General features: G+C 36.1%; 3 long non-coding RNA genes across 4 annotated transcripts; 1 reads left to right on the top strand and 2 right to left on the bottom strand.

The window, feature by feature from the left end:
- Positions 1-475: 475 nt before the first annotated feature.
- On the top strand, positions 476-3,644 carry LOC127836385 (uncharacterized). Its single transcript, XR_008028739.1, has 4 exons — positions 476-563; positions 1,074-1,178; positions 1,557-1,696; positions 2,426-3,644. It is a non-coding gene; the product is annotated as an uncharacterized LOC127836385 (long non-coding RNA).
- A 200-nt stretch (positions 3,645-3,844) lies between these two features.
- Positions 3,845-5,707, bottom strand: LOC127836384 (uncharacterized). 2 transcript variants are annotated; one of them, XR_008028737.1, is made up of 4 exons: positions 5,626-5,707; positions 4,985-5,098; positions 4,574-4,732; positions 3,845-4,420 (listed from the first exon to the last, which is right to left on the bottom strand). It is a non-coding gene; the product is annotated as an uncharacterized LOC127836384 (long non-coding RNA). The 2 variants fall into 2 exon arrangements; XR_008028738.1 differs by having other exon boundaries at positions 4,574-4,724.
- Positions 5,708-7,962: 2,255 nt separating this feature from the next.
- Positions 7,963-13,385, bottom strand: LOC127835163 (uncharacterized). The gene is made up of 4 exons (XR_008028394.1): positions 13,160-13,385; positions 12,083-12,282; positions 11,308-11,421; positions 7,963-9,338 (listed from the first exon to the last, which is right to left on the bottom strand). It is a non-coding gene; the product is annotated as an uncharacterized LOC127835163 (long non-coding RNA).
- Positions 13,386-19,339: the final 5,954 nt, after the last annotated feature.

Here is a 19,339-nt window from a genome sequence, read left to right as displayed (position 1 = left end):
GTACCGACGACTGCACTAACCGGAGAGATAGTGTGGTCCTTCATCGTCCCGTGTTTCTTGTCTCATGACATCAACTGCTACCTCTCGAATACCAACTGTACCAAGGTGGAGTTTAAACATACTTTGCATAAATGCTACTTTACCACAACCCTTCCGTTAAAATTTTACTCTGTGGAACAAATGGCCAAATAAAAAGCTTTACGGGATAATTTTAACAGTAATACAACTTAAATTAACCTCTATCCGAGTCCTCAAAATAGTTTGTTATGGCCTCCACGGGAGAGGATTTATGACGGTGCGTTATGAGGCATAGCCGCCATGGCTGGGGCCTTTTGACCGTAACATATATGGCTTGGACACCACGGGTGGGGTTGTTTGACCGTGCCATACGTGGCTGTATAGATAACGTTGACAAGTATACACCCTTTCAGTTATTCGCTTTTACTAGTGTTAGAGTTGTGTCCCTTAGCCGGATTGACGTCAACGGGGGATAGAAATTCGCCAGAGAAAATAAAATTTTACTGTGTCGCTGAAGAAATCAACGTCTTTAGCACAATATATGCGTAAGTTGCACACATGTTTTATTTTTATTATTTTATTGACGCGTATTAAAGCTATCGCTTGTTATATATTTACTTTTAAGTACGATGAAGTGAGAAAAAATGCATTAAACATTCCGTTTTGTCAAGACACATTTCATGTTCGTACATATACCATTACACCTGGATTGGAACCTAAAAGTAAATATTGTATAAAAATGCCAAATTTTGAAAGCAAAGCGTATTACGAGTTATTTTCAGAAAGTTTATATTTGTAATCATTATTTTATCATAGGAATTATATGATTTCGGGGCTTTTTTTATTCTTAAATAGAACTAGAAAGTAGAAGAATGTGAATGAAAACCAATCAGGAGAACGGGTCATTTAACTTTCATGTTTTTTACACCAAAATCTCTATATTTATAAACTTTCAAAACCGAAACTATCCTTTGTTTCTTTGAGTGTTTGACTGAAGTGTTGAAATAATATAAAAATCAGCTGCAAAAAAAGCATTATATGTGGGTTTTTTTCAGGAATCATCCCAAATGCTATGTTCAGAAACAGTGAAGTACCATGGCTGAACCAGATCCTGTAACAGAAAAGAAAGTACAACAGTACACGACTGTGATTGTCATAAGGTTTGTTTTTTTGTTTAAAATGTGAATTCACTATAATAAATACTCCTAAGTTTATTATTAATATAATTATGCAAATACATACACATTGGTGGCATGAATATATCCGGACATAGTCATGTACCATAAATACACTCTAATAAATATTGACTCGGTACAGAGACCCAACATGAAAGCATACAAGTTCAGCTGTCAGGTTTTAAGCATTATTGCCACTTTAAAAAAAAAACATGTAACTTACACTACATTCAGTATCGATCATATTTATTTCAAACCATTTTCTAAAAAAATAATATGATGAATTTTGTATGTTGTATAAGTAACATGATTTTTTTCTAAAGAAGCAATAATGCTTAAAACCTGCCTTTTTATTTTTTGTAGCTGTATGCCAAGGATGTCCCTGGCGCTGTTTAACCGCAACTTCAACCAGAAAGATGCAAAGTTACAGAGTTGCGAATATGGTTGAAATGCCGGGGACAAGCTGTGAAATCGAATGAGACAAAAGCCGAACTTTGCTTTAGGTACTTATTTTATATCGCCTTTTCAGGCCTTTTCCTGGTGTATCTAAGGGTCAGTTAAACGGACCCATTCCCTAACCTAAATTGTAATTTGAAAAAAATAATTCCCAATAAAAAAAGAAAGAAGAGGTTATGATTATTTTAACTCAATTATATGTAAATGACATCTAACAAAGTACATTACCATGAATAATATGATTTTTCATCTAATTTGAATGATTGTGAAGGGTTATTTTATATTAGTTTTTCCCAAATCAGTTGATTTTTTGCACGAAAAATTCACAATCCTGCAATTGCTTTTTTCCCAAAATGGCCAGGAAAAAGCCTGCTTTTTATATTAAAAACGCACATTCATGTTGTGAATTTTTTTCTATGTTTCTGTCAACCAGTCTGTTAAAAATAAGTTTTATCTGTTTAGTCAGCCTGACTCGACCACACAGCATATAGTACTTTACAATGTATATAACATGCATAGTGGCACACAGCTTTCTGCTTCAATTAAAATCCCTGACATAATAAGTTACATTACTCTCTTAAGTCTGCATTAGAAATTGGTTGCCACTAGTTAAATTGTCTTTATACATTTTTTGGTCACAAAGAAGGTAGGGGTGGCGTTTATTAGGTGGAAAACAAGTATCTGAAACAGACTCTGGAGTAGTGCTTTTTTTGTAACACCTTAAATCTTAATGTTCTGTTACAAAGTTTAAATCTGTACTTTTATATATTTTCCAGGGTAAAGAAATTCAGTGACAACCAGGATAACATCCTAATTGTGGATCCTTATCCAGACCAGCCATTTGCAGCTAAGCAGAAGTCGTCCTGTATGAACTGTCAAGGACAATCAACAGTGTCAACAGCGGAAGAACATCTTAATTTGGAAGAATGCACATGGACCCAAAGCACCAGACCGATCTTCAAAGACTTTTCGTACATGAACATTCTGGAATGGACCAAAAGTTCTGGTAAAGGTTCAAAACTGGGTGTTGAAAAGCCTATTCAACGAGGCTATGTGTTTTTTCATGACGGTAATGTATTCGACACATGGACATCTGAACGTAACAGTTCAACAATTGTTAGATGTAAGTGTTTCCGCTCCATGAAAAACCGGTAATCAGAAATAAAGAGTATTGAAATAATCTAAATTATATTTGAAAGTATTCAATTTTGTGTTATTTTAGTGTCAGTATTTGTGAGATTCACCTCAAATCACATTTATTCATTCAATATAATCATAGGATCTCAGCTCATTTTGGTGCAATACCTGTATCTGAATGTTTGTAATTTTCAGATTGTGTTTCCTTAAATTAGTTTATGATTTCTAGCTTTCACATGTTGTCTTTCATCATTAATCTTACAATTAATGATACTTCATACTGTTTTGTGATGAACTATGCTACTCAAATGTGCTTATCTTGCATTATTTCTGTTGTAATAAAGCTTATATCATTGATTACAAAGTGTTTTTACTCAAAGGATTACGCAAATCTGTAGCAGAGTCTTAGTGAAATAGTTGCTATGGTGTCTGCTAAGCAATCTGGAGCAACCAGTTTCGATCCCCATTGAGAATCAGTAATGGTTCTTCCCAGGAAACGAACTTAAGTACTGATTTGTCTCAATATGCATTGGACTTTCTTAGTTTTACCTAATATTTCCCAAAAAAAAACTAAAATTTCTATTAACAAAATTATTTATTCAGTAGTCATACAATCAAAACAAATTAACAAACATGATTAAAAAGATCTATATACAATTTTTATGTAAAGGCCACACACCTTATTTGGCATAGTAAATTTAAGTATGAGTGACATATTTTATCTATGCCAATTAGAATATATCTGGTGGTTACAAGGTAGAAATCCATCTTTTTTGCACTTTACAACTTAAAAATAATCGCGTTTGTCGAAATGGATGTGTACGTCTGGAAATCCTACTTTCGGTTTTAAAAGCAGTACTGTTTGAAAAAAAAAAATAACTTGCTATTAAACTAGGCTATAGATTTAATTTTATTATGCCAACTAGAATATATCTGGTGGTAACAAGGTAGAAAGCCATCTTTTTTGCGCTTTAAAAAGTTAAAAATAATCGTGTTTAATATAGAAATCCTTCTTTCAGTTTTAAAAGCAGTTATTCCTGTTTGAAAAATAATAAATTACTTGCTAACTAGACTGTAGATTTAATGAAAATTTTGCACACTTTCAAATTGCATCTATATGAACATGTACTTTATTTCAAGGTGTGTAGCTTTAAGTACTCTTTAAGCATTAATCTGTAACTAAATCAATGCTTATATCAAGATAATTATCAAAAACTTTATACAAAGCCAAAAAATGTACAAATATTACATGAACAGCCAATGGTTTTACATTAGCCTACATGTAGTATGATGTACATGAACAACAAATGTTCATATAAATGGTATGTATGTTAAACACCAGGACATGGTATAATTGGGTCTTGGAAAAGAGTGAGCAATGAGCAAACTGTCCAAATTTGATTAATTATCCCAAACAGAGAAACCAGAATGACCTGATCAAATATGTGAAAACTTTTAATCTTGTTAATTGCACGTTCCACTTGAATTCGCTTCAACAGATGTGGTTTGTCCTTCCAGCAGTCGAATAGTGTAGGGATGGCTCCTGGTTTTAGATACCTCCGCTTAGCAAATCCAGATTCATCAAGACAGTCACGTTCAAAATGGAGAAAACAGACAACCGTATTGTGACTTATCTGAAAGAAAAAAAAAGAATAAATAAATATGTGTGCTTTTTTTGAATCACATCAACACTATTTTTCTGACATGAAAATGTATAGTACTTTACATGTTTTATTTTTCTTTATACAAAATCATTTAAAGTTTTACTGAAACCACTAAGAACTGACCTTAAAATGTCTGTCTTCATCTCTTCGTATTTTATTCAACCAAACAGCTTGAACTGGATCATCTTCAGCTGGAAATGCATGATAGCTGGGCTTTCCATGGCCTTCTAACAATCCTTAGCCAGTGGTGTGACATTTGGGCACACAGCAGATCCTGTTATACTGAAATTTTATGAAGATCAACTAATAATATTAAAAAAAATCAAGTGAATAACAACTTTACCAATTATTTTGGATCATTAAAATCAGTATAACAAAGTCTACAAACGTGGTTAACAAATAATAAGATGTGTTTTTATCCTATTGGTTAAGAATTTCATTTTATTTGTATTGATATTAATTATTATATGTCTATAAATGTTTTATTCCCAAATGTTATTTAAACAAATCAATTGACTAAACAATTTAATTTACCTTCAACTTCTTCTCGAGTGATACAGTAATGTCTTGAATCTGTTTTCCATCCGGTTTTGAGTCGAATACTGGTGTTGCTGTGTAAAACTGGACAGCATAGTCGTGGTCATTAATCTGTTGAACAAAATTCTGTTTCATAACATTCATGATAACTGATTCATTGTACTTTACACATTAATACACATTAGGCCGGGTATAGCTTAGTACAAGCTCTAATCAAACAAATAGCTTTTTAACAAACCATATGTTGCATTGAATGCCGTTGGCTTTCAATTTAAAAAAATGGTCAATTGGTACAAAAGCACGGTATGACTAAGACCAGTACGAGCGTCCTTTAGTTGCTTCAAAATATAAATGCCAACGAGTGTTCATACTTTGACGAATACGAAATGTCCTTAGATAAAACAAGTCAATAAATATTGACTTGTTTTATCTAAGGACATTTCGTATTCGCCTATTTAATCTATATCAACATTTCTGAACAGGATTTATTTCAGTAAAAAATCCTTCGTTTGAACGTTTCGTCCTCGCGAAAACATATAACAGACAAAAACAATACCGCTGCTTTATCAGCATTATAAACCGAATATCAAAATTGCATAAGAAAATAATAAATTATTAATAATAAGGTCAGTACAAACCTTTTCGTTCATATTTTAAGTCCATTTACACCGTTGAAAACACGCATTGTCAAACAGACATCTCTTTGTTTGCTTACAGTCGATAATCGGGTATCCCCGGATGACGTCATTCAGGGGAGGTAATTATAATCAGTTAATAACTGAAAGGGTGTATATTGTCAGAATCCAACAGCTTGATATTAATAACAATGTTGTGTTAACTGTCAATTGAGTGACCCTCGCCTTCTTAGTGTGTTCAAATGTAAGACAGATGATGTATTAAAAAAAAGATATTCGGCTTACCGGTATATATACATATATATATCCTGATATTGAAAATAAATGTAGAAATAATCTATTTCTAAATAGCGAAAATTAAAAAAAAGGTCAAATTGTTACTGTTTTTCTTTTATGTTGCTGTTCTCTTATTCACATGAAATGTTTGATTTGCATTGCATTGCGTATTTGTATATTGTACATATCACATTTCCGATGCATTTTTATACACTAATTTATGCTTTTATTTGCTAAATATTAAACAAACAGGAAATATCAAGTGCGTGCATGTACATAATTATTTATGTGTATATTATAACACATAAGCTTATACTATTACTCAGATTGGATATATTAAAAAAAGTAATTCACGCTTGAAATATGCTGTGTTAGTATTTTATTGAGACGCAGTTTTCTTTCCAAACATTTAAAGGGATCTTTTCACGGTTTGGTAAAATGACAAAATTGAAAAAAGTTGTTTCAGATTGGCAAATTTTCGTTTTAGTTATGATATTTGTGAGGAAACAGTATTACTGTACATTTACCATGGTCTATTATAGCCAATATATGCATCTTTTGACGATTTAAAAACCTAAAAATTATAAAGCGTTGCAACGCGAAACGATTGAATAATTTGGAGAGTTCTATTGTTGTCGTTAAATTTTGTGAAACTACGAAGATTGCTCATATAATGCATAAAATACATTAACCAAGTATGCTTGGCAGAATAGCCGAGCGGGCCATTGCGTTTTTAGCATAGGTGCGTTTACGCACCTATGCTTATGGTATATACCACATTTCGAAAATCCACATCTATCGGTTACCCATTATGAAGCCTTACCTGATCAAAAATCAGACGAAATATCTATTTAATTTAGTATATGGTCATTCTTACAAAAAATTTTTGGAAACGTTTTTCTAACGTTTTCTTCCAAGAATATTGCTGACACCGTTTTTAGTGAATTTTTCTAAGACCGTTTTGTGTCAAAAAATCTTCTTATAACCTAAAACAAATTTCGTTCGTAAAACAATTCTATCTGCACTATAAATCTCAAACTCCTACGCAGTGGCCTCCCTTATACGAGAAGTTACTGACCGGGCGAAGCAAGGGAAGTAACTGCTGTGAGGAGTTTCTATAAAAATCTGCATTCAGAAATCTGTATTCAGAACTCAATCTGTTGTGCACGTCTGCATCTAACGCTTACCAAACGTTTTACGACAAATTCTTGACGCAGACGAATAGGGTAGCGTCTATTTTCATTTGTGAAAAGAATAGTTCGATACAGATCTGTCCGTGCTTAAATTTTGAAAGGCTTGGGTAATTATTTTTCATAAGCGTTTCAAACACTGATGTAAATGGAAAGATTATCTATTTAAATAGTCGGTAATTGTTTGAAATTATTGATTTGAGAAATTCGCGGATGGCGATATCGAACTACATTATACCACGTGACGCCATTCTTCCCTGTATCTTGCACCTATGCTTTTAACGCCATCGGCGCTCTCGTTACTCCATGTTACTTCAGGACTCCGGGGGTCACTGGTTCGAGTCCAGATGCGGCTACTTTTTTTCCTATTTTAAATTTTATTCTTGATTTTTTACTAGAGCTTTTAAGATCCAGTGTTTACATTTATCAATATAAAACATTAAATGACTTATTTCAAAACATGCCAAAAACTGTGAAAAGGCCCCTTTAAATTAAAAATTACATGTCTAATTGCGCATTTAACTACGATACTTTTCAATATTAAATTGAAGTAATGCGATTATGTTAATAGTAATCAAGCAACTGTAGATTGCCTGTCGTGGCTTTCCTTGAGGATTTCCAGAGCTGCTGACCTTGGTATCATGCGAAATGAAAAGTTTACTAAGTGTTACCCATTTTAGTTGTAACGAAGAGTCAAGACAAAAGTAGAAAATATTGTAAATATAATTTAGTAAATTTTATTGGATAACATTTCAATAAAAAAAATGTGTAACCACTATTGATTCTTTGTTATAAAATATACAGCAATATTGTAAAGATATCTTTTCTATCAGCAGGCGGTAATTTATAATAATGGTTTTAGAAGAAATTACTCTTTATTTGGAGCAATCAGACATGCAACTGGACAATACGCATTAAGTGATGAAATAAATATATAAATAAACTATAAATAAATAATGTGATACATATTAATGATTTCTAAATGGGAAATACTTCAACGATCAAATCATGATTTATTGGTCATGAAGCAAAAGTCATAATCACAATAAACGGTTAAACGATTTATTCATCACATACACGTCCACACACTCTTCACAAGCACATCATTCACTCACAAATCACTCAGACACTCACCCAACAGTGGATCACGATCAGAAGATTAAATAATTAACATATTAATTTACATATCACAAGCTGTTTTTGGTGAAAATGAAAGGTGTGGACAAAATGCAAAAACACTTTCGGAGAAAAAACGTAGAACGATGACACTCACGGAATCACACATGTAAAATATAAATCTAAAATAACAGGAAATCGTTAAGTGTTCGTTAACTTGTGGATGATATTTAATAACACAAGTCATTTTTATAATTAACACAAGTCAATTAAAATTAACACAAGTCATTTATAATTAACACAAGTCAATTAAAATTAACACAAGTCATTTATAATATACACAAGTCATTCAAAATGCAGTGTATTCCTACCGGAGTGACAAGTAACGGTAAAAAGGAAAAAAAAAAGTTGTGTTACCGAAGAATGCTCTTTATATTCAAATCAAACAATAAAATTCAATCACTGTTTATCAATTGACAAGTAAATTATTCTTTGCATTTTCAAATGTAATTATCAATATATTTGATATTGATTAAAATATAATGGCATATACTGCAAATTAATGTCACATAATCTAGGAGTTTCAATCGTTACGACAATCTTTTAAAGTAACATGAACAAAAAACACCATTTAAGTTTTAAATTTCCAACAATTAATGTTCTCAAAAAACATTCTAGAGTGACTATAGGGATTTCAGCATTATAAATAAGAATACAACACATCCCAGTATGAATGAAATACATGACATTATTTATAATCTACATGTATTTCAATAAAACAAAGTATGTTTCTTAAGTTTATCTGTTCTTTTCATTATATGTTCTGTATTCCTTCAGCTAAATGTTTGTTGTTGTTTTTGTTCTGTTAAATGGTGCTGGTCTAGAAATTATTGTAACCATAGTGATGTATAATAAAGTTACAGTTGGAGATCATCGTTGAACGCAGTCGTGTGTTTACGTGAACCAAGAAGTCGAAAAAGTAATTTATTTTGCACTGAAGTAAGGAGTCAATTCGTATGTTTCATTTTGTTCACACATCCAGACTATCGCAGTTATTCCTCAGCCACTCAAAGTACATTTATACGTGCAGCGATGTGAGGATTTGCAAAGAAATCTTCAAAATGATGAATGTATCTGAAAACAGAGAAAAGCATGTTTGCAAATCTTGTTTTTGTGCACCATTACAGTGGATTTACCGTATAGATAGATAGATAGATTTATTTCGGCATATGAAGCATATACACAGTTCACAACATAACATAGAATAAAATAATAAGCAATTATTAAAAACTATATCATGTACAATAAACTATGACATGCTCACCAAACCAAGGATAACACAAAAAAGAGCAAGCCCTTATTTTCATTGTGGTCCATTGTGGTTTTAAAGTATCAAAGAACTTTAAAAGAGAATTACTTTCTTTACGTAAAACTATTTTCACACAGAGTTGTCTTCCGACGTTGTTTACAAAAGTAAACTGTTATATCACATGTCATTGTGCTTAAAATGCACGTAGGTCTATTATTTATAATAAACTCATTGAAATTAGGGAGGAAATGTTTAATATAAAAATCTATCTTTCAGGATAAAATAAGCAAAGATACGTTTCTATACACCGTAGTATGTCTTTACAACTTTATTGTTTAACCCATTTATGCCTAGCGCCTAGAATAAAGGCATTGGCAAACAGCGTAGACCCAGGTGAGACGCCGCATGATGCGGCGTCTCATCACGGTCTGTGCTGTTTGCTTAAAGGAATTTCTGTAAGAAATATTCTAAATATAGAAATAAATATACTAGACATCCCTAATTTTGGAAATAAATTTATCCAATTTAGAAGGATGGGAGAGTCCACTCGGCATAAATGGGTTACCGGTACTGCATTGTTTATGAACGTTATAACCAAACACAGTTACCCTTTTAAAGGGGCCTTTTCACAGATTTTGGCATATTTTGAAGTTTGTCATTAAATGCTTTATATTGATAAATGTAAACATTGGATCTTAAAAGCTCCAGTAAAAAATCAAGAATAAAATTAAAAAAAGGAAAAACAAGTAGCCGGTACCAGGGCTCGAACCAGTGACCCCCGGAGTCCTGGAATTAGTCTGAAGTAAAAACGCATTAGCCTTCTCGGCTATTCCGCCGGGTATACACAATAAAAGTATTTTATACCTTATATAAGCAATCTTCGTAGGTTCGTAAATTTAAACGACAACAACAGAACTCTCCAAATTATTCAATCGTTTCGCGTTGCAACGCTTTATAATTTTTAGGTTTTCAAATCGTCAAAAGATACATATAATGGCTATATTGGACTATGGTAAATGTTCAGTAATAGTGTTTTCTCACAAATATCATAACTAAAACGAAAATTTGCGAATCTGAAACAACTTTTTTCAATTTTGTCAATTTACCAAACCGTGAAAAGATCCCTTTAAAGGGGCCTTTTCACAGATTTTGGCATTTTTTAACTTATTCATTAAATGCTTTATATCGATAAATGTAAACATTGGATCGTAACAGCTCCGGTAAAAAATCAAGAATAAAATTTAAAAAAGGAAAAGAACATTGCCCGGGCCAGGTTTCGAACCAGTGATCCCTGGAGTCCTGCCAGAGTCCTGAAGTAAAAACGCCTTAGCCTACTGAGCTATTCCGCCGAGTACACATCCTGGACGTATTTTATACCTTATATAAGCAATCTTCGTAGTTTCACAAAATTTAACGACAAAAACAGAACTCTCCAAATTATTCAATCGTTTCGCGTTGCAACGCTTTATAATTTTTAGGTTTTAAAATCGTCAAAAGATGCATATAATGGCTATATTAGACCATGGTAAATGTTCAGTATTACTGTTTCCTCACAAATATCATAACTAAAACGAAAATTTGCGAATCTGAAACAACTTTTTTCAATTTTGTCAATTTACCAAAGCGTGAAAAGATCCCTTTAATATGCTCCTATATCTACGAAATCGAGCTGACTATTGTAGGGGCGGATGTACGAAGGTATTCGTATTATAGCTTCTATATAGTATAATAAATATAATATGTACGCAGTTGGGTTAAAATGATCCTCTTAAACATACACGCGACATCACTTACCAGATAAAAGCAAACGCTCAGCCTCTTATCCTGACTGATTCACGAGCTGGATGGTGTTGGGTCCTCTTGCGAGGAACAGTGGCAGGATGAGGAGAAGGCCTAGGATTGGCAGCCCTGAAAAACAAGTCACGTGACAATTGGTTTTGTATAGGGGAATACTTCTGAAGGGAGAACGGCGTATGTTGAAATAGCCGAAATATGACCATACCATAAAGAAAAGTATCCCACAAATTCCCAGATCAGCATGTGCAGTTCGTACAGGCTTATCAGGGTCGAAAATTGCCGCCAAGACTGGATTTTCCTTAAGAAGAAATATCATTTAACCCAAAATTTCCCTTTCGTCCTTGATTAACATGCGCGGACTACACAGCCTAAAATTGGGCGATACTAAACGCACATGGATTAAGCCCGGTTTTTGCAGAGCGCGTTTCTTTTTAATAATATGTATAGCGATTACAATATAACATACGCACCTTAGTACGCTTGAAAGTTTGTTGTATACAAACGGAATTTATCGACTAAAAGACCCGTGATTGAAATGCGATTTAGCGATGGCCTGTAAAAAGAGGTTCCCTTTTAAAGATTTCACCATAAACAAAGAGATGACTTTCAAAAAAAACTTTTTAAAAGTGCAGTATTAGAAATATCCCGCGCACAAAATCAAGTCCCGCGCTTCCATTCCAAAAAGTTATCAGTATATTCACCAAAACGTATTAGGATTACACATACACGCATATTGCAATCTGAAACTAACATAACGAACAATAGTACTTACACATTCCAAGACCGCTACCGCCTCTCTGTGCGTTCCCTACGTATCCATAGCTACCGTAGCCATATTCGCCTCCATAGCTACCGATATTGCCACCATAGCCACCATAGCTACCATAGCTATCGTAGTCCGCGAAAGCCATAGCGACAACACAGACTAGACCAAGGATAATCGGGGCGATCAACTTCATTGTGGTAGTTTGTCTTAAAAGGAAAGTTAGATTGTGAAAGCATACTTTTAAAGGTATTCAATCGCTTGAAATACGTGAAACTGAATTACATTGACTTAATATGTTTTATATAGACACTGTGAATGGGGACATTATTTATTCAATAATATTTGCGATGTTTTTCAACTAAAAAATAAACGGAAAATGTTTAAAAATCCAGAACACTCGACCTAATACTCTGGTCATATAAAAAGCATCGTAAACCGTAAAATTTCAAATCTTGTCATTTTAATGAGTAAATTTATAAATAACAAGAAATTTAAGACTTATTTAACGTTCTCCTCAGACATTTGTCCTCAAAGCCAACTGATGTTATATATAATGTTTATAATATTATTTTTGTTAAAGATTATCATAAGTTATAAAAAAGCTAAATATAACACATGTCTGATAAAACTTCTTTAAAGCATCGTTTTGTTTATAATTAATCATCAACTCAAATAATGTTACGCTTTTCATCAACACTTTTTTTTAAAGAACTTTATTACCAACATTCTGTTAAAAATACGCTTTAAAGATCTAAAACTTGAATGACCCAGCGGTTTTGCATCAAATTTGGTTTTGAAAGACTATGGTTTAAATTCTGATCAAGACAAACTCTTTATACAATTTTTTTATCTTTGATATGATAATTTAGTTGATTTATCCACATAGAAAATTTCGCTAGTAAATAAAAATACATCCGATGACATTTTTTTACAAAAAACAACAACGAAAATCCTTGATTAAGTCCATTAAACATGCGAGCTCCTGACCATCGTTGTTTTTAACAAATATAACGTATACACTTCAAGTACACAAACTAATAAGCACACATCAAGTTAAAAAAAGGATAATTTATTAAAACTTACCTCAAAGAAGTAAAATCCAGAGCGTTGTCGTTTAGTGAGTTTCACAATATATACCCGGAACATATCCGCCATACCCGGAAGTCTGTCTGACCAATACACAACACTCCGACACAAGGACCCTTCGGGGTCTGTGTGTTATGTGGTGGGTGTCTTAACAACGCTAATATTACCGGTATAGTTACGGCGAGTCGGACAGCTCAAACTTTTTTCATTCACTACCGCGTGGGTGTGCGCGTGTGTTTTTATTTTCAATTAAAATAAAATGTATACATGTTTTGTAAAAATTGTTACTGAATTTAATTTGTGTGAAGCAACACAATGTCTATTGTAGACGAACTTAATTGTGTGTATGTGTTTTTTTAATAAAATGTCAAAGAAATTGTATTAAATGTTTATTAAATGTTTAATATGAACACTAATTATTTAATATTAAATAACACTAATTATATGAATAATGCAATAGTGAACGTTAGTTTTTAGTTTTCTTATGCCAGGTATCAAAACACTTATAAAATGTGTCGTGTTCTGAGAAAACAGGGCATAATGCATGTGCGTAAAGTGTCGTCCCAGATTAGCCTTGCAGTCCGCACAGGCTAATCAGGGACAACACTTTCCGCCTAAATTGGATTTTTGCTAAGAAGAGACTTCATTTAAACGAAAAATGTCATAAAAGCGGAAAGTGTCGTCCCTGATTAGCCTGTGCGGACTGCACAGGCTAATCTGGGACGACACTTTACCCACAAGCATTAAGCCCAGTTTTCTCAGAACGCGACTCAAATGTTTCCACATCGTCTGATGCGCATTGCTCATCCGACTCAGCCTATGGCTCCCTGTCATCTTCGGAGTCATCAGCAATGTCTGCATCAAGATCCAGGTCCTCTTCGTCGTGATCTCTCCAGTATCTGCAGACTTTGCTCAAACAGATGCGCAGGTTCTGTTCACATGTTTGTGATCTCTTGCGTCGCACCGGAATTCCCTTTTTTCTTTCTGGTCTAACGTTGAACCCCATATGCTCAGTTGTCCAAAAGAAAATGATAAAACAATTAAAAAGGGTTGCATGTTTTTTAAGGTTTTACTTAAACAATAGCGTAATAAGTTAGGGAGTTGCTTTATACATAGATATGTCAGAGAGAGAGAGAGAGAGTGTGTGTTAACAGGGCTTCACAAGCTGGAAAGGTGATAGGTCAGACGAATATCCGCCATCTCCCATCAAGGCTAAAAGGTATTAGAAGGATCACGCAGACAGAAAAAAAAGGACGAGAGACACTCTAAAGACCTTGGTCGGCAAGTTATCTTTGAAAAGGAAAAGTCGAAAAATAAACCACTGCTGAAGGCGGATGCGCTGGGTCAAATTGCGCATAACGACGGCGCAACGATTTCCACTTAAATGATGGAACACTTGATCTGTGCGTATTGTTGCTCTGCTTGTGGAGTCCCAACCCGTGTTGGCTGAGTGTCGAACCCAATGGCTCGAATGGTTCCGACCCATCCTGTTGCGAGGAGCCAATGAAGCTACGGAGGCGGAGATAAATGCGACTTGCTAAAAAGAACCACTATGTTCACACAGTTTAAAATTGTCCGTGCCTGAATGTCCGACCGATGGCATGACAACATTACACTTGTTGCAGTTCTGCCCACTACATAACGGCATCAGGCGCCAGTTACGTGCTGAGGAGATCAAGATGCAATGGAAGCTCTACGTAAGTCGGAAGGTCCTGTCGCGAACGGTTACATGTCGGTAGGGAAATGGCCCGTCCATGTAAGAAATCGACACAAAGAAGAAACACACGAAGTAGGGACGAATTTTGAATTATAGCTGCAATTTCCAGCTATAAGTTTTTTTGTGAAAGATATTTATTTTATGTGGTCTTGTGCTGTGCTGGGAAACCGGATACTCGGCACACAACAAACCTCACAGCAGGGATTGAAACCGGGTCGCCGAGAAAAGCTGCGCTAGACGGAAAGTTTTAAACAGTGTTTTCAATGACACATGCTTCATTTACTGCGATTTCCTAACTCACCGAGATTTATCTATGTACGCAAAAAGGAACAATTTTCGGTAGCGTTATTAAAACACGTATATCATATTAATACATGTGTAGTTCGGTAAACGTAAAGCACACGAGTTGAGTCTGTATATTTAGGCTTAATGGGTTATTGTCGACCTGAAATGGCCCACAAGTCACCCGGGGGTGACTAGAAGCCGATTCTTGTCACTCTAGGGTGACTTCAAGCCGATGCTAGTCACCCCGGGTGACATGAAGCCGATTGTAGTCATCCGGGGGTGACATGAAGCCGATTGTAGTCATACGGGGGTGACATGAAGCCGATTGTAGTCATACGGGGGTGACATGAAGCCGATTGTAGTCATCCGGGGTGACATGAAGCCGATTGTAGTCATACGGGGGTGACATGAAGCTGATTCTTGTCACCCGGGGTCGACTTCAAGCCGATTCTAGTCATCCTTGAAATCAGCATAAAGTCATCCTCGGCAACAATTTTACTTGTTCAACAAAAAATACATGATTTGGTCGTTCATATGCGAGGGAATTTGTTTAAACATACTACAACAAAAGTAGAGCTAAATGTCTAAAAAAACTAAATTCTATTAGATACCTGGATGCGGTGCCGTTTACTAAAAAATACACGGGTGACTAGAAGCCGATTCTTGTCACCCGGGGGTGACTAGCGTCGGCTTGAAGTCACCCCAGGTTGACATGAATCGGCTTCTAGTCACCCTCGGGTGACTTATGGGCCATTTCAGGTCGACATGACCCAATGAGCTATATTTAGACGATAAAGATTAATCGCAAAATAGTTACAGGGACCTTTTCAAAGATTTTGGCATGCATTGAAGATTGTCATCTAATGCTTAATATTGATAAATGTAATAATAGGATCTAAAGCTCCATTAAAAAAAATAAGAAAGAAAAAAAGTAACGCTCAACTGAGCTCGAACCACTGATCCCTGGAGTAAAATTCTAACGCTTAGACCATCCTGCCCCTGTGTGGCATAACCTTGAGGCTCGGCTTAATCTCGCAGGAGAGCGTTTCATGTGTCAGTTTTTAAAGGCCATGTAAATTGTTTGTGTTTAATCATTTTAAAAGATATTTTACGGAAAATCTGGAATAGCCTTTCGACCTTAATATGATCGACGAACATGTGTACGGAGCAGGGTTCGGAAATTCTCTGCCTTGAACAGTTAAATGCATATACCGAGACCTGATCCACAGCGAACAAACGACGAAATGATATATGATAAATATCTTGTGCAAACACAAATCATGTGATTAGTTGTTGTTTCTTTGTAAGCGCCGTTCAAAAGTATTTTAGTCTAATGACGGCAATTAGTTTTCAATATATGTACGCTAAAGATAAGATTCACACATGATCTTTAAAACACATCAGAACCAACTCAATTCACTTTTCGAATGTGTCGTGTTAAAATTAAACTTGCGATAAGAAAAGCAATGCATACAATTTGAAATGCGAGTCGTTCCGACCAGCATAAATGTTATGTTTGCGAACAACTGAAGTAGCTTCAATGGAATACCGTTAGTGCCATCGTGGTTACACATTAAAATCCAGAGGGCGACAATGCGTTAGTGCGATAGTACGATGGCGACAATGCGATAGTACGATGGCCCTAACGGTATCCGTATTTCAGCGCTTAGATTTTTAATCACAACAGATTACAATCGTAACACTTCGTCCATCTCCGGAGTCTCCGTTAAAGATGGACAGTGATATTATGGGCATCTAAAACAGTTTATAGGTGTCTATCGCAACCGTTGTTTATTTTTGGTGTTTTCACGTCATATACACTTATATTTGTTAATGCAGCATCAACATAATAAAACAATATCCCGGAAAAAGAAAAATAATGCATTTGAAGATCAAGCCAGTCTCAGGCGTCAGTGACCATGCCATTGTATTTGTGCAGGCCTCAACACATGTTCCCAGAGCCAAACCACCTCAGAGAAAGATTCAGCTTTGGAAACATATGCCGACCTTGCTACTACCCGAACAACTTTTGACAAATTTCGCGACATCTTTCTCAACAGACATAACTTGGATACAGACATCAACACTCTTTGGAAAGAATTTAAGCAGTTCTGTATCAACACCATAGAAAAGCATGTTCCATCCAAACTCGCAACACAACGTTTCAACCAACCCTGTGTGAATCGAAAGATCAAGCGCCTATCAAGACAAAAGAAGAGGGCCCTCAGGAGATCCAAACATTCAGGGAAACCAGAAGACCTCACTCGATATAAACTGCTGCAAAAGACAGTCCAATACGAGTGTAGAAGGGCATACAACACTTACATCAGCGATACCGTATCTGAAGATCGCAACCTTAAGAAGCTGTATTCCTTCATCAAAACATGAAGATGTGACAGCAGTGGTATTGCCCCCTGAAACATGATGGACTCTTGTATAACGACCCAATGTCTAAGGCTGCAATCTTGAATGAGCAGTTTACAAGTGTGTTCACAGAAGAGAACCCAAGTAACATCCCAAAGATGAGCGGTACACCATACCCTTCAATGGCAACCTTCAACATCGGAAATGAGGGTGTACACAAACTCTTGCGGAACCTGAACCCACACAAGGCAACAGGACCTGATGCCATCCCTGCAAGGTTCCTTCAAGAATTTGCAAGTGAACTCTCACCTATGTTGACCCTAATTTTTCAGGCCTCTCTGTCACAAGCCTGTGTGCCTGATGACTGGAAGCAAGCACTGGTGGCTCCAATATTCAAGAAGGGCGACAAAAGCACACCTGTCAAATACAGGCCTTTCTCCCTAACCTCCGTCTGCTGCAAAATCATGGAGCACATCATGCACAGCCAGATAATGCAGCATATGGAAGACCTGAACATTCTGTCAAACGCACAGCATGGGTTCTGGAAGCACCGGTCATGTGAGACGCAATTACTCCTGACCCTACAGGACCTCTCGTCAGCTCTTGACTCAGGTGAGCAGATAGACGCTATCCTACTTGACTTCAGTAAGGCGTTCGACAAGGTTCCGCATGAACACCTTGCTGTGAAACTGAAGCACTACGGCATCAGTGGAAACATTCTCACCTGGATCAAAAGCTTCCTTTCAAACCGAAGTTAACAGGTACAGGTCGAGGGTGTACAGTCAAAAACAGCACCAGTAACATCAGGTGTCCCTCAAGGCTCGGTGTTAGGACCCTTGCTCTTCCTGGTGTACATCAACGACATGCCCTCCAAAGTTCAATCCACAACAAGGCTATACTCGGATGACAGTCTTCTGTACAGAAAGATTAAGTCCCCAGAGGATGCACAGATACTGCAGAATGACCTCAATGCCCTCCAGGAGTGGGAAACAACTTGGAAGATGTCCTTCAACCCAGACAAATGTGAGGTACTGAGGATTACAAGAAAGCGAATCCCGACACAAGCAGACTACAGCATCCACGGGCACCAGCTAGCCTTAGTCAAGACAGGAAAGTACTTAGGCGTGACACTTGCTAGTGATCTTTCCTGGAAACCACACGTGGACAACCGCACTAAGTCTGCCAATAACTCTCTCGCCTTCCTCCGCAGAAACCTCTCAAGCTGCCCGAAAGACATAAAGTTGCAGTGCTACAAGTCACTAGTCAGACCTGTCCCCGACTACGCATCAGCAGCTTGGGACCCTCACACACAGGCATGTATTCAATAGTTAGAGGCTGTACAGCGAAGAGCCGCGCGTATCATCACAGGCAACTACAGGAATACAAGCAGCACTAGCCAGATGATCGCAGACCTTGGGCTACCTACCCTAGAACTCCGCCGCCAGCACTCTAAACGTATGATGATGTATCGGATCACATATGGTCTTCTCGACATTCCAGCCACCGATCCTCTCCGGCGATCCATCACATCTACACGAGGACGTGGTCTCGAAGACATGGATGGTGCAGTGGTCCGTTACTGGATACCTTACTGCAGAACAGACACCTACCGCCACTCCTTCTTTATCTCTGGAGCTCGATTGTGGAACCAGCTACCAAAGCACCTCACAGTTCTACAGACCCCAGAGTCATTCAGGGAAGGACTGGCCGGCCTCCAATTCAAACATTGAGCTCTCCTGACTGTACATATTATAAATATTAAAGGTTTTATTTTTTTAACTGCACTCTCACGATCACCTTGTATATAACAA

The sequence above is a fragment of the Dreissena polymorpha genome, chromosome 6, assembly GCF_020536995.1.
Source record: "Dreissena polymorpha isolate Duluth1 chromosome 6, UMN_Dpol_1.0, whole genome shotgun sequence".
Taxonomy (NCBI): Eukaryota; Metazoa; Mollusca; class Bivalvia; order Myida; family Dreissenidae; genus Dreissena; species Dreissena polymorpha.
The sequence above is the reverse complement of the archived record's forward strand: the minus strand, read 5'-3'. Positions and strand labels throughout refer to the sequence as shown.